Source organism: Taeniopygia guttata, chromosome 5 (genome assembly GCF_048771995.1).
Source record: "Taeniopygia guttata chromosome 5, bTaeGut7.mat, whole genome shotgun sequence".
Taxonomy (NCBI): domain Eukaryota; kingdom Metazoa; phylum Chordata; class Aves; order Passeriformes; family Estrildidae; genus Taeniopygia; species Taeniopygia guttata.
In genome coordinates, this window is record NC_133030.1 from 57,142,665 (window position 1) to 57,158,739 (window position 16,075).

Below are 16,075 nucleotides of genomic sequence, written 5' to 3' on the forward strand. Positions count from 1 at the left end.
GTAGTTCTGGAGCTGAGTTCTCCACCTGCAGTTTGAACATCCCATGCAGTGGTGTTAATTTAGAGTCCGTTCCTCCACTGTTCTGTTGACCGGTGTTAGGGAAGTGCAGGTGATGTCCATCCCTTCAGGAAAGTGATGCCTTTCCTGCTTTCAGTGGTTAGTTCAGCACATGATTCTGGCTTGCTGGATAGACAAGCCCTTGCTGGATTTTGTCAGCTGAGGGGTACCAGCTTCTTCACTGGAAGCTCTCCAGTGGCCATTAATTTGGCATCAGTGTTTCCACCTGAGGTTGCTGTCAGGTTTTTGTCATGGTCTCACAGTCTGATCTCTGTGGAATCCTCCAGAAAGATCTTGATGGCACACACAGCCAAGCAGAGCCTCTGCTTCCCCAAACTGCCTCCATCCCACCTCCCTTCCTCTGTTTCGTCTGGGCTGCAGCTTCACACAACAGTGTTTAGTACCTTCAAATTCATTATTTAGCTACATTTTGGGCAAAACACTCTAAATATTAATGCAAACAAGGCCTGTTTCTTTTAACTGTTTCCCTCTGCTTGCTGATAGAAACAAGAGGAGAGCTAATCTCTGGGGACAGCCTGCCCATCTGGAGTATTCAGGCTTTTAGGGTCTGCTTTTCATCTTCCTCCCTGGCACTTGCTTCTTGCAGGGCTGGGCTGCACATTCACAGGTATATGACATTACTTCTAATACTGCAACAAGCTGGCATTCATCAAGCGTCTGGGATGAAAGTTGTCTTTAAAAAGGCAGGTAGGGGCTGTGCCATGGGAAAAATGACCAGGTTTTCTAATCACTCATATGGAGTTATCTGGACACATGGCTACCTTTCATCACTTACGCTGACGCCAAAAAAAAAGGGATTATAAAGCCAACATGCCTGTTGAAATGTCTGTGTGTACTAGCTGTCATGGACTTGTTTCGGGTCAAAATAACACGTGTACTTGATTTCTTTGTTTTTAATTTTTCTTTTCTTTCTTTTTTTTACTTTCCTAATTTTCTTATAAGAATATGAATAAAGAAGACAAAACTTATCCACAGAAAAAATAAGTAATAGTGCCATTAACCAACATTACTTCTTGAAAGCCATGCATAACCCAAAGCATACTGTAATGGTAGAAGTAAATACAAACATCCAAGTAATTTTTCTCTTAAAAACTAAACACTTCAGTAAATGGGTTTGAGCAAGCTGGTCTAGTGGGAGATGTCCCTGCCCATGGCAGGGTAGTTGGAATAAGATGATCCTTAAGGTCCTTTCCAACCCAAGATTATTCTCTGATTCCATGAGCCACAGCTTCGTTATCACCAGTGTCTGTACCACAAATATAAAACCAGGAGAGCAGCTGTACCAGGTCACATCAAGGTCCATCCTGACTGGCATCCAGCTTTGGACTGAAATCATGAATATATGCCTTGGGAAGAGGAAGGAAGCAGAAAACCTGTAAGATACATTCCCCTTCCAGCATCAGCTGATCTCAGGTCAGGGACTCCCTGAGCAAGGTGTGGTTTGTCTGTTTAGTAACCTCAGTGCATTTCTCTACTGTGAACTTGTCCAGCTGAACCCTTTTAAACTTTTATCATCCACAACATCCTTTGGCAAGCAATTCCATAGATCTACTATCTATTGCATGCAAAACTACCTCTTCTTGTTTGGAATCCAGTTCATGCACAGCAAAAGACAACTGACAGTCCATCCCTATCCAACTTTTCTGTGATAATGTTAAGCAGCTATCAAATTAACAGCAGTGGCATTATTCAGATTTGGCTTTACATCATCCGTGAAGCTATGCCGACATATTGCAGACTAGCAAATGCTCATCTTCTGCAGAACTTGCTTGGAAAAGGCACAAACCCCCTAACAGCTAATAAAAGAATGCCTTCAAAAGATTTTCTGGCCTATACAAATAACTGAACAATTTGAACAATCCGTTGGGCTTGGTTTTCCATTGCGTGTCAGTAATGGTGTAATACTTGGAGACACTGTGTATAAAGCTCTATGGGTTGGAAAGGAAGTAATTTCTATTAAAATCCTATGAAGAAAAAAAGGTGCAGCACTCGACAATGTAGTGCTCAAAAATATACTGCAAGAGACAGAAAAAAAAGAATATTTTAATTTTAAAAATGTCATTGTTCAAAGGTATAATGTTAGTCCTTCCAGGTTTTCCTGATGGCAGTGAGTGATAGGGCTCTGCTTTGCTCCCCAGTGAGTCACTGGTGTGCACCACCCCACAACAGTTATGACTTTTCAGTTATCATTGTGCAGCATTTTGTCCCCATTCTTGTGGGTTTTCCTCTGCTTCTGCCATTTGTGTTGCTCCATTGGGGCAGTTTTAACTGGGATGTCAATAAGCAGCAGCAAAGCAGTGAGGCCCTCTGAGGAGGGAGCCAGCATCTCCCGTGTCTCCAAGGAGAGAACTGCAAAGAATGGCAAGGAGGATGCCAAGCCAGAGCTGGAGAGTCACTGTGGCAAGGGAGGAACAAGAAAGGGAGGAGGAGGGAGCTTGCCACCTTTCCCTGCAGGACTCATGAAAGCACTGATAATGTGTGTTTTATTCATTCCTTGCCTTTGTTCTCTAACCATCTCTTGAGAGACATTTCAAAGAAAGGGAGGTGAGGAATAGACTAAAAGTCTCCTTTTAGATTGAGGAATGCAGGCTCCACCCTTGCTCCCAGCTCCATCCTTTTTGTGCTGCTGCAGCTGGGGAGTCTCCCTCCAGGCTCTAACATAAACCTGGGCTTGGTCCTAAGCCAAATGGTCCAAGGATCAGGGGAGCCATCTTCTTCCCTGAGCTCAGGGCTGGCCTTTCATTACACTGCTGGGAAGTCAAAGATCCCTTGGGAAAGGACTCCATCCCTTGCACCACAGGGGAGCTGGAAAGATGTAGGGGGTGACAGTGAGCAACCAGGTGAATGTCATCTCCTTGTGTGATGCTGCTGTGCAGAATGTCCTGAGCATGCACAGGAGGAGCCACGACCTGGATTTATTTCTGTGCACAACAGCACGGGGCAGCCATGGGAACGCTCTGTCCCATTTTCAAATCCACACTTCAAAAGAGATGTTGATAGGTTGGAAAGGCATCAGGGAAAGGTACATGAGCAGCCTGAGATCTGGAAAACTTTATGGTAGGAGACTGAGAACTCAGTGGAATTCTTCTGTTTGAAGGAAGGCTGAGGGGTGACTTGCTTGTGGTCTACAAGTATGAGCATGGGGAAAATACAACAGATGTTCCAAGCAGAAAATAAACCCATAATAACATCTAGTGGTTGGTTGTTGATGCTAGATACATCCAGAACAGAAGGCAAGTAAAAAAAATTAATGGTAATTAGCCACTACTTACTAGAGTAAAGTTGGAATCTCAGTTTCTCTTTTAAAGCTAGAGTAGATGACTTCCTGGAATCTCTTCTGCAACATCTGAAGGTGGAGAAGAACTCATGGGAGATAATTTTGTATCAGGGTTATACAACAGTTCAGATGACCATAATGAAAGCTTCCATGGCAAAACTGAATGTACAGCAGAGTTGGCCTTCCACGCCAAGTGCCTTTAGTCCTTACTCTGACAACCCTTGTGTGACCCTGGGTGCACTGGGAAATCCACATGGTCCATAGTCACAGTGTGTTTATATAGCCCAGAGAGATGAATGGGAGAAATGTTTCCATACTGGGTAATCAGGATTAAATCTCACTGAGATTACAGCATTCAATGTCAGCACCTCTGAAACTGAGATAAAGAACAAGAATAAGTAAAAATATAGCCCTCTTTCATTTTCACACAATAGATCTGCTATCAACAGTAGCCAATCTGCTTTCAACAGTAGCCAATCTGCTAGCAGTGATATTAAAATGTATTGTTATGTCCAGAAAACGTACCATTTTTAGGTATAGGGGGTGCCTCACCTAAAACCAGTGTGATCTAGCCAGCTGGGAGAAGTGAGAGTTGGAAAAACGTTGTGTCTGGTCACTTGAGCTTGGGGACTACCTGGAGGCTTTGTCAGTGTTTGGATTCAGATGTCCCATTTTTTTTTTTTAATAAAAATACCGTGCATGGGGATTATCATGTACATGCCTGGGAATAGAAAACTTAGAGATAAGTAGTTTTTAGGTATTTTATGGCTCGGAAGGTGTCCCGGGTGAGCGTTCGCACTCCCATTCTGCAGTGACCTCTGCTGGCAAGGGCAGGAGCCGGGCTCTCCCTCCCTGCCTCCCGCACACAGCCTTTTTTATAGCACCTTTATCTGGAGGTGTTCAATTACCCTCCGTGTCAGTGCGGGGCAACACGGCTAAGGTAATGGAGCTGTCATACAAAAGCAAAATAAAATGCCATGGGGCCTGTGAAGGTGGTAGTTAAACAGAGATAGTAAAATCTGATTAACAGCAATGATAGAGGAGTGTCAACATACACCAGTCTCGATGATTAAAAGAGAAAGTAGCTGGAAATTAGCAATTGTTATAGGTAGCTTAAGGATATTGTTATTTTTTTTCACCTTTTGAAACTTCCCTTTGGGCGTGTGTCTGCCAGTGAAATCACTGAGATGTTTTTCCAGTGCTGTAAGGAGCTGCTGTCATGCAGCGACTCATCAGAGATGCCCCTTGCTCTTCTGGAGGGATCTGTGCTTTTAGTGGCAGAGTCTCTGTTGCTGTAAATCACATTAGTGCAGTTTACCTCATTGCTTTCTTACCCTGACAGAGAACCTAGCTCCAAATCTTTACATTACAGGTGTCCAAGAGCACCTACAAACACTGGGTTGGTTCTTGGCCCTTGGACAAGTCCCCAGTGTTCACTGTTGCAACTTGACTTCTTATAGCTGACATTTTTTTTTTTTTTCTATGTAACTTGTTTTTCTTTCTGTGATCAGCATTTGTTTGCCACTTCAGGCACATTGTGTTTGCACTGTGACCAATAAAGTTGTATTCCATGCAGAATGCAGAGAGGAGAAGTGTTTCTAGGCATTATTCTCAACTCAGTGCAGGTGGAAATGTTAAAGTCCCGGCTGCCTGAGCTCTGCCCCCCTCACCGTCACTGTCTAAATATGCATGGCTAGTTCTGACTGTGAGCAGCAACTCAGAGCCAGAGCACGAACAGAGCCAGGAGGGCAAAATTAGCTTACAAATTAACATGCAATGTGTAACCTGAGTTTTGGCTGTGTGCTGGTGCTCTCAGAGAGCCAGGGGCTGGTGTCTGAGGAAGAGGATAACAGCAAGGCAGCACAGAGCAGATAGCCCCCAGCCTGCTCTGCCAGCCACCATCTGACCCAGGTGCTGCAACTGGTGATGTATAAGGTGTTGATGCAAAATGACCCATTTCCCATCACCTGTATCTATCATGCAAGTAGGTCCAGCTCTTGGAGACATCTGGTCTAGAAGCAGGAGGCTACAAGAGTTTGTCTTCAGAGGGCTTCCCCTCCCTAAGCCAGTTTGTCCCCATCTCCTTGGGGTTGCAGTGGCAAATGGAGATGGGATGTATTCCCTCCCCTGCAGAGGAAGAGGCTCATGAATAATTGTGTTCCCTGAGGAAACTGCCCAGGGCCAAGTGCTGGAAGGCAAAGTAAAAGGAGAGGGAAGCTTTATGACTCCAGCATGGCCAGAATGGTTCTATGCACCAGCAGACAACTAAGTTCATGTCTGCTGAAATTCTTCTCATGGTGAAACCCTTCAGGAAAACTCAGTGTTGCCCCTCCATGGCAGAACACCCTGCCACCTCCAAACTGCTCCATGAGGGCTGCCAGGAAGAAGTGGCACATCAAAGCCTGAGCACCACGATTTCTTCATGTGCCCCCTGTTAGACAATTCCTTGGACATTCTGGTCAGGGCCAAACTACCACACCCCCTGTCCTGGGAATGGACCACCAGCCCAAGCAGCCTTGCTGCCTTCTACCCCTCCTAGCTGACTCCCAGCATTTTGTCTGGATCACTGACACTCCTGGTTAGCTAATGTGGCTCTCCAGGGCCTTGCAGAAGGCTCCCAGCTCTTCAGGTCTCTTCCTGTGAACTCCTGGGATTTGATGAACTTTGTTGCAGCCAAGGTACAGGGGAATCTCATAAATCTTCTCCTGCCCTATTGTATGTTTAGTGCATCTTATCACGTTCGACATCTCTAGTTATAGTAATCACTTTAAAAAATGTACTTCTGCGATGTCAGTAATTAATCAAATGCCTTTGTTTCATTAGCCATAATAATACTTTTGGTTTCATGTTCTTAGGTGTTCCTCTTTATAAACCCCTCCTGATGAGTCTCTCCTCCTTAGCACCCCATCACTCCAGATGCTTTAACATTGCTGATAAGGTGTTTAATGAGAAGACTATGAAAATTTATTTTCTCATATCAGGCTGGGATCTAAAAGGGTTGGGATCAGCATCAGGTCTGCTTTGCAGCTGCAAATACTGGCTCTGCCCTTTGATCCCTGTAGCTCCTGACTGACTCCAGAGAGCCTCTCCTGCAGCTCCCAGCCCAGCCCCTGGCCCTGGCCCACCTCTCTTGTGTTGGTCTGAAAAGAGTAGGATCAGTCCCTAGAGGTAAGGTAAACTCCTGACAGTCTGTAGAGGAAAAGGTTATGAGTGAACAGACTGTGGATTTTGGTAGAAGCGGAAGAAAATGAAAAGGATGTCCAAACTCAACCCTGTATCTGTATTGATAAGAGAGCAACAAAGGTGAACTCATTGCATTTGTCCCCCGCTGACAGCTGGTGTGTGGGGACCTCACCTGTCACAGCAATGTGCACTGAAGCTGTGCACACCAAGCTGCCTGGTGAAGCCTGGTTATTCAGTATCTCTAATTTTGAAATTTGTGCCGCTGTGGTACACTTCGAAGTCATGCTGTACAACAAGAACTTTCCTTCTCTTCTCACTTTCTTTTTTTTTTTCCTCTGGGATCATTCCCTTTTTTTTAACAATTTTCTTTTACTTTTTAAATCAAGGAAAAAAAAATAATTCTGGCATACTTCTGGGAGTAAAATAATTGTATAAAGTCACTGGCAAACAATCTTTGCCCAAACATGCATGCAGAAAGTGAGTTCTCACAATTATGGTTAATGCAAAATGAAGTCAGATTATAGAGGCCTCCAGCATGATTTCTAGCATGATAATGATGAGAAGATTAGGCTTATCACAGACAAAGCTTGTGTGCTTAGATTTTTAGTAATTCAAAAACAGCCACCCTGCTACAATGCACTTACACTATTCATCTGCTGCACGGTGTTCACAAATGCTGTAGTTTTGCAAAGTGAGGCAAAGGAGGGATTTTCTGCACTATTTTTCATTCCAAAACTGCAATAGTGCAGGCATCACCTCCATCTCCAGCACGTGGAGCAGCTCTGTGGGCTCAGCTGGGAAGTGCCATGTGCCTTGAGGTGCACAGGTGCTGCTCATTACCTGGGTGCTCAAGCAGTTTGGTTTTTTGGTGGGTTTTTGTGTTTTGGCTTTTTGGTTTGTTGGTTGTTTTTTTTTTTTTTTTTTAATTTTGGAGCCAGGCCTTATCTGAACCTCCTACAGCTCTGTGCATCTGCCATGGGAAGGCTGGGAAGTCTCAGAGAGCCTGGTGTGAGCCTGGAGCAAGGTTCGCCCCCTCTTTTGTTTAGTGAGGAACTCCAGAGCAAAACCCAGAGCTGTTATACCCTGGTAGAACGTGAAGTTGGCAGAAACTGTTGAAGTGCTGGGCATGGCATGGATCCAAAATTCCTTACACGTCCATATCCCCACTCCATATGGCACTGGTTTGAGATGGGGACGGTCTCAGAAGAAATGAGTCTACGTGTGGCTCAGTGAGTCCTGCCAGAGTGCTGGTCAGGGCATGGCAGGTCTGGTTTAGCTCTTTGTCATTGCTTTTCTTTTGCAGCTCCATAAGTATCTTTGACCTCATAGTACCAAGAGCTCGGATTGTTGTGTCTGAAACTTGTGTCCCTTTGCCTTGATCCCAGTGAGGGTCTGTCCCGGCTGGCAGAGCAAATCCTGTGTTCTGGATAACCCAAATTACACGAGACAGCAGGACACGAAGAAATACAGCCCCTGAGCAGCCATCATGTGAATTAGCCCAGCTGGAAGGGAGCCAGGCTGCAGGAAGGGCAGTGCTGAGTCAGGCTGAGGGGTCACCTAGACTGCATCCTGTCTCTGACCAGCCTGTAGCCAATGCTCAGCAAAAGAGCACAGGAGCAGGACAAGTAAGGAGATATTTCCTCCACTTCATCCTTTCAGCTTCTGGCAGTCTGGAGTTTAGTGACTTCCTGATCCAGTGCTGTATCCTCATCTCTGAAGTCTAGGGGCCTTTGATAGACTTTTCTTTCAAGAATTTTCTAATTGTATTTGGAATCTGTTTATACCTTTGGCCTCCACGACATCCTGTGGCAATGGGTGTCACAAATGCTTATGCATTGGGTGTGTTTGCTTTAAACCTAGCACTTAATCATGTGAAGTCTCCCCAGTCCTCACACGATGGGAGAGACATTTTTATCCCATTCTCCATGCTATTCCTGGTTTCACACACCTCTCTCATCTGCTGTCCCAGTGGTTTCTTCACTAGCTGAGCAGTCCCAGCCCATGTGATGCTTTATTTTGAAGATTTTCCATAGCTTTGATCATCCCTGTTGATCTCCTGTGAGCATATCTGGCCCTGCTCTGTTTTTCCTGGGCACAGTGAGCAGCCCTGCCTGCAGGGTTACACACCATCAATGTACAAAGCAGCACAGAGATGAGAACAGCTGTCCTTTTTTCCCCCTCTGTTTCTTTCTTATTAGTTCCTGATGCTCGGTTTTGCTTTTTGAGTGCTGCTAGACCCTGAATTATGTACTTACAAGCACTAGCCACACTGATTGCAGTGTCTTTCCTGAGAGGAAGTAACTAATGTAATGTCCATTACTGTGTAGACATTATTAGGCTGTGGTTTTTGCCCTGTAAGCAGCAGCTTGCATTTGTCATCAATAAACTTTTATTTGCTATTTCATCTTTTGCTAATGTTAGATCACAGTCACAGGTAGAGTGGAATGAAGAGTCATTTTCTGTGACTCTTCACAACCAGCATTAGCTGTTTGACTTTTCAAAGGCAGCCTTCACTTTTTAGCAACTGGGCAGGATTAATACAGGTATTAATACTTAGGGTCTCATCCTTAAGGGAAGTACTGGATAAAACTCACCAAACGTTGGGGTTTGGTGGGATACAGGACCAAACGTGTGTTGGATATCTCAGAAGTAGAGATGACACCAGCACCTAATTTCTTGAATTGCAAACACCAATCCTTGCCTCATCCTGCTCCAGGGAGCACAGAGTTGAAATGCCTGATTAGTGAGCTGGGTGTAATGCAGATGCTTTGGGGTTATTCCAGGCACTGGAATTAATCCAGACTGTGGGGTACAGCAATGGGTCCTGAGCTGTGCGGGTTGCAGATTGGATTCCACTTTGAGATTAAGTTACTGATTTTCTTTATGGAGCTTTAAATATCCCAGGACGCTTATGTTTTGAAGGCACAACTCTTCTGAATCTGGTCTTTGACAATGGCAAAAAAAGTGTATTTGTGACCTTGAATCTCTCAGGTTATTTGTTGGTTGTCTCATTCCATGAGCTGGGATCTTCTTTCCTCTATACAATTTGATTCTGTAAATCCTAGGGATTTACAGAAATGCTGTGATCTTCTGCTGGCTTAGGGGGAAAGAGTGAAGCTGGGATGATTTTTGAGGCGCACATTTGATCATAATTAGCTGTTGCAGGGTGGGAAGAAGTTGGCTTTCCTTGTGACAGATGCTGGGGAGGCAGAGCCAGGATAGGTCGTTTCCGATGGGAGCTGACGGTATGAAATAAATAAGGGGAAAGTGAGAGTGAAAGACACATTGTATAAGATGTGCAACTGGCAAGGTGCCAGCATAAATATTCATTGAGTATGTTAATTAGCAACTATTGCTGTTACTCATTAACTAATTTATTCAACAAATAGCATTCAGGCCACTCTAGAACACTGCATACTGTTACTGCTAAAAGGGGTATCAGTTTCCCTGGCTGTCACCTGGAGACATTGATACTCCCCCATTTTTGCAAGTACTTTGATGTGTGGAGATGAAAACTGCTGCAGGGGGCCAGTGGAACACAGTGTGTCACTTATGGAGTAGGAGAAGTCCAGCCCCATTCCCAGCAACCTGCTAAGAGATTTAATTCCTTAATTCAACCTCAACTGGAGAAGAATGGCGAGTCCACGACAAGACTTCTGTTTGGACAACAGCAATAGTTTGTAGGTGGGAGAGAGTCTGCAAAGAAATGGATGGGCTTCTCTGTGAATTGCTTATTTTTTAAAAGAGAGGAATTAAAGGTGTCATAAAAAGAATTTTTGGTTGTTTCCACCAAATACAGTAAGTCCTGTCTGGCGAAACTACTGCTGGCAGCAAAGAGTTGCATAAGACTTTGGTGTTACTGAGTGGCTGGATGATAAAATAGAAATAGAATTTAGTGTTGAAAAGTGCAAAGTAATGCACCGCAGAGAAAAACAATCTGAATATTACAAAGGTAGTGAGGGCTTCTAATATAGCAATTACCAATCAGGAAAGGGAAACTGGGGTCACTGGGGACACTACTATGAGATTATCACACCACCAGAGAGTGCTCAGTAGTGATCAGAAAGGCAAATGGGATGTTGGTAATTACAGGAAAGAGAATACAGGAAAAAAAATATATTATTAAGCCATTACTCCAATCCAAGTACATTCAAATAGCCTGGTCCCTCATCTCAAAAGCTCAGAGCAGAACAATATTGCATCTGTAACTGTGACAGAATATGGTGTGATATTTATGGAGAAATAACTTCTATGCAAAGACTGAACAAGTAGAAAGGAATCTACCTTATGGGGAAAAAAAGTGATGATGAAAGGCAACATCTGAGAAAAAAATGTTTTCCATACCAAATGGCACAGAAAAGGTAAATAAAGACAGCTGTTCTTACAATAGAAGAACTGAGACACATGCAAAGAAATGATCAAGCAGCAAACTCAAATAAGAAGAAATACTGCTTCATACCACATCTAATGTGTTGGTGGAACTCCTTCCCCAGGGTGTTATGGGGGCCAAGAATATAACTGGTTCCAGAAAAGGAACAGAAACATTCATGATGAAAAATTCCTTTAGAGTCTACTAAAGCAGAAGTTGAGAGAGTTGTTGATTGCCACAAGCTGTGAGGAGGCCAAGCCCACAGGAGGATTACGGTGTCGTGCCCTACTTTGGACTCTACAAACCTGCTGCAGGTCACTGTCAGAGAGAAGGTCCTGGGCTACCTGGACTCATGGGTGGCCGCCTTGTGTAAGGGTTTTTACATCAATGTTCTGCAGTGAGGACTGAGATCCCTTTGAGGTCCCTTCCACATCATCTTTTTTAATTGGACTTTGGAGAATGTTGGAACTCAAAATGTCCCTCAGACATTTTTGGAGGTTCTGGGCCTTGGTCAGAAGCATTTTAGACCCTGGCAAGCAGCTGGAAACAGCTGTGATTTTAAGTTTGAGCCATAGAATGAGTTACCAACTTTGAAGGTGGAACAAGCGGTCACAAAGAGTTAGATAGTATAGTAGAAGTAGTTACAAACTAGAGGGGAAAAAATTTTAGTGTTGTACAGGGGGGTTTTAGCACCTGTACAGGGAGGTTTTTACTTTGTACATGGGGGTCAGAAGTTCTAAGATAGAGGAAAGTAGGCTGATCCTGTTCTTCCTCCTTCTTCTTCCTTGCCTCCATGTTCTTAGTGATGCTGGCACTTATGGATTGGCTTAGAGTAGAAAAGAACCTTATAACATAAGTAGTAGGTATTGAGGAAAAACTATAAACATACAACATGTAATATATCATATAAAAGATAGCAGCAGCCCCGGGTGGGGGAAGAGAAGAAGACACCAGGCAGTGAGGGTGTCAGGAGTGTGTGTGTCTCTGCCTGAGCTACTGACCAAACAGCCGCAGCCCGCAAAGACAATCTTTTAAATAACTAGCAATAAACTGCCTTGAGACCAAACAACAAGAGGCTACAAAGTTTTTCTTTAAAAGCACGGGTTAAAAAAAAAACTTTACCACCACACGAAAACCCTAAACCAAGCCCAAGGTTCTCACAGGAAAAGAGCCAGAGGTTGAAGAATCCTGATCTATCAGTACAGCTATCTGCATTCCTACCTGCCTATGCACCCAGATAATATGTGTCTCTTAGCAATGGGTTAAGCTTCATGGTGTATCTTACAGCACCTAAGACAAATACACCTTCACAAGCAGCTGAGACACCAGTGGTGTGCTGTAACAACCAGCAGATGTGGATTGCATCACAATACCACCACTCACTCAGATAAAGTGGTGAGCTGGTCCTTGTGGGCTGCTCCCACAGCATGGGCTTTGTAGCAAGAGACTCAGGCAGCAGCACTTGTAAATTCAGGTATGGCAGTAGCATCCCCAGGTGCTGGGCTGTGCCTGTACTAACAGACTTTTAGAGCATGCCCATTCCAACCCCCTTGCCATGAGCAGAGACACCTTCCACCAGAGGCTGCTCAAAACCCCATCCAGCCTGGCCTGGAACACCCCCAGGGATGGGGCACCCACAACTTCTCAGGGCATTTGCCCATTCTGACTCTGTTCTCAGGCACAGCTCTTAGAGCAGTCCAGGGTCCATTTCCAGTAAGTGGTTGCCATGTGAACAGCTTTAACCAGGCAGTCCAGGCGCAGGCACTGCCTTTTCCAACTGGCTGCAGTGCCCAGGAGTGCTGCTGCCCATGTTTAATTTACCAGTGTACATGTAGCTTCTGTGCCTGGATCCAATTACAGGATTCAGCCCACAAGGACAGGAGAGATGAATTTGTGAATCAAAGCAGTGCAAATTTATTTCCTATGAAGGGCAACATTTTCATGTGAGGCCAAAGGTAGACCAGCTCCTCAAAGAAAACCCCATTGATTCTTATCTCAGCTGTAAGGAATGTGTGCATTTTGGAATTACACCATGAATGATAGTAGGATGCTGAGCTGGAAAGTAAAGAAGCTGGAACAGAGGTTCAGGGACTCTGAACCTCAAGAAGGAATGGCCTGGAGGAAAATCCTAACCAAAAGGAAAAGAAAAAAAAAGGAAATAAAGGAGTAAATGAAAACATAGCTGACATTTATGCAGTATCTGAGACAATGACCTCCTAGTAGAACTTCTTAGAACTGGTTTATTTTAAATGAAATGTAAAGTGAAGTAGCAATTAACTAAAAAGGCAATCTAAGTCCAGCCCCTACAACAAGTTGCAATACGTAGAGAAATATGTATGAAATTCTTTGATGGGGGTTTAAAGTGTGAGATAAAAGTGGTGTTGAGAAAACAGTATTCTCTTTCTGCTATCTGGCCCATCACTACCAGTGACTGTAGGTCGGTCATGGTAACTGCCTAGCATTTGGTACTGCTGCTTTTTAGGGTGGTTGAGACTGAAGGAAGAAAATGCAGATGCATGCTGTTCCCAAAGTGTTGGATGCATTTTATTAAAGCATGAAAAATATCAGTAAGCTGACATTACTTATGCTCAAACTGACAAAAAGCACTGCAAAAAAGTTAATAAATAGCTGTCCCTCTCCCTTCAGTAGCAGCTTGTGATGACACAGACTCTGTGAGGAGTGTGGAGCTGTTCTTCCTAATCTGTGCTATACTCTAACTTTGGAGCAGAGTAAATCCACACCAAGATTTCTGCACAGAACCACTACAATTCCTGGTGTGGGAGCAATGGGATGGATCTGGCACACCAGTTCATGTGGTAGAGGAGTCCCTGTGTGATGGGGAAGAGCCATGAGACGTGGGAGGACTCTACAGCATGGGAGTAGGAATGGAGGGGCAGGACCTGGGCCAGCAATGCTCAGGTTTTGCCCTAAGAGATTCTTGTGGATCCACTTCAGGAAAGCTCTCCCTTGCTTTCCACTTTTAATATGCTCACAGAGTGTTTTCTCACATCATAGAGGCTCTTTATTATTATTATTATTGCCAGTATTTTCCAAGTTTATTTTTAATTTGGTGCAATGGCTCATATCCAGAAGGGCTCTTTTCAATACAATGAGGAATCTTTTCTCTTTGGATAAAGTCTTCATGGGAAAAGAAGGTTTTAAAGTAGCTCAAGGAGGGAGGGAAAAAAAAAAAGGCAATTGTTTTCTTTAAAGGAAGAGCAACATGTATCTACGAATCAAAAAGATTTCTGTAGCCTACACTAAAAAACCCTGGAGAGTCCCTTGCAGGGAGGATATCCCCTCAGGGAGAATCCTTCCTCTCTCCTTCCAGCCCCTCCACGTGCTGCTCTGGGTGCAAATGAAGTTTACCCTTGTGTTGGAATAGCTGCAAGCCCTGGCTCCAAACCCAGCCAGCCTCTCTCTCCTCCCGTGGGAAGCTGGACAGAGCAGTGCACACACAGGCTGGACACCACATGCCTCCTTCTGCTCCCTACCAGACATGGAGATGTGCTGGGGCTCCAGTCTTTTCTGGATAAGCTTTGGGGGGCTGTCTGGGGACAGACCTGCTTGGCCCAGCCAGCCTGGCATCCCTCAGGAGCACCAATGCAGGCAGTGTCTTCACTAAGGTCCAGAAGGAAACAGCTGAGCAGTGTGGGATCATATTTACTGCTCCTCCCTTCAGAAGGTCCTTCCAAGACGTTATTTTGGATGAACCCAGGCCAAATAATTCTGTAACTGTGTTTGCAGCACAGGTGAGGTGAGGGAAGTGAATGGTCCTGAGGAAAATGTATTTCAAATACTGTAATTTCTAGGTGATGTCTAACTCTGTTGCAAATCCTTCCTTTGTCTAGTTACCAAAATAAAGAGTATTCTTTAGTAGCTGGTTATAGAAAGGAGACCAAAAAAAAGCTGATTTTTCACTCAGAGCAAAGACAGTGCTGTGGGTGTTTTGTCTAGTGTTATGCATAAAGACTTTTTAATGTCCCCCAAGGAACACCTCTTTAAAGCAGCCTGTCAGCTTTACACTTTAATCCATTAGGCTACAAAATACAGATAAATGAACAGAAAAATACCTATCTTTAAAATACTGTTGCTTAATCTGCTTCGGTATTTACATATTTAGCAGCAGACAAATAATGGGCTTGCTCATTAGCAAGAGTTTGTTTTGTGCCACTTTTATTTTCTTTTCAGCTTTGTTGAACCTGATCACCCAACCACCAATACACTGGGGGAGCTAATGTCATTTCATATGATTTAGCTGCAAGGCACATCTTGGATTTCCAAATGCTTGCATGCATTGTTCCATTCACAGTATATGTTGTCCCACTCCCTTTTGAATAAGTACAAATATTTTTACATATGCAGGTCATCAGCCAGCTCAGGCCCATTCTGTTTTGACTGGGTGCTGAAGGACTGTACTCAGAAACCAGTCACATGGATTCCCCGCTCCTGCCTCATTGTCCACACTTCCCGACAATCAGTCAGTTGTCCTTCTTGGCTTTTTTTGCCTGGAGCAGCTGAGTAAAGCCACATGCTCTCTGGATAATCAAACAGCTGATGCTCGGGGCGTGCGTTGCCAATCGTGACTCAGTAGATATGGAGACAGTCTCTAGCTGCCCTTATGATTTGCTCCTCGTGGCTCCTGAATAGGCAATAGCACAAAGGGATGAGGACAGACATTCAGGTCACATGCACAACCAAAACCGTGGCATGGCAAAGCTCATCTTTGTTTGTAAGCCTTCAGCCAGGCCTTCATTTGCTGCACCTGGATGTCACATCCTTGAATACAGTAGCTCTGCACCAACCCACTGCACCCACAGATTCAACTCTTCCCCATCCTCTCTTTCAAATGCTCATCTTTAGCAGAGGAAACTTGCTGGGGATCCATCGCCCAGTCTAAGGACAGAACACAAGCACAGAGACCCCATTCTTCCCTTTAATGAGATGCCATCTCCATTTAACTACTTTCTGGCAGAATTTTCGAGCGTTGCAGATCTCACATTCCAATTACATCAGTCGGTATTTTTCTCCTTGGCAAAGGCCACCGGCTCCAGCAGCTTGCTGCATTCACCACCAGTAGCAGTGATTACCTACAAAGCAGGGCCACAGGCCTAAATAAGCAAGTTACACGCAAGGAGCCAGATCCTTGGCCCAGCTGGGGCCGCTTT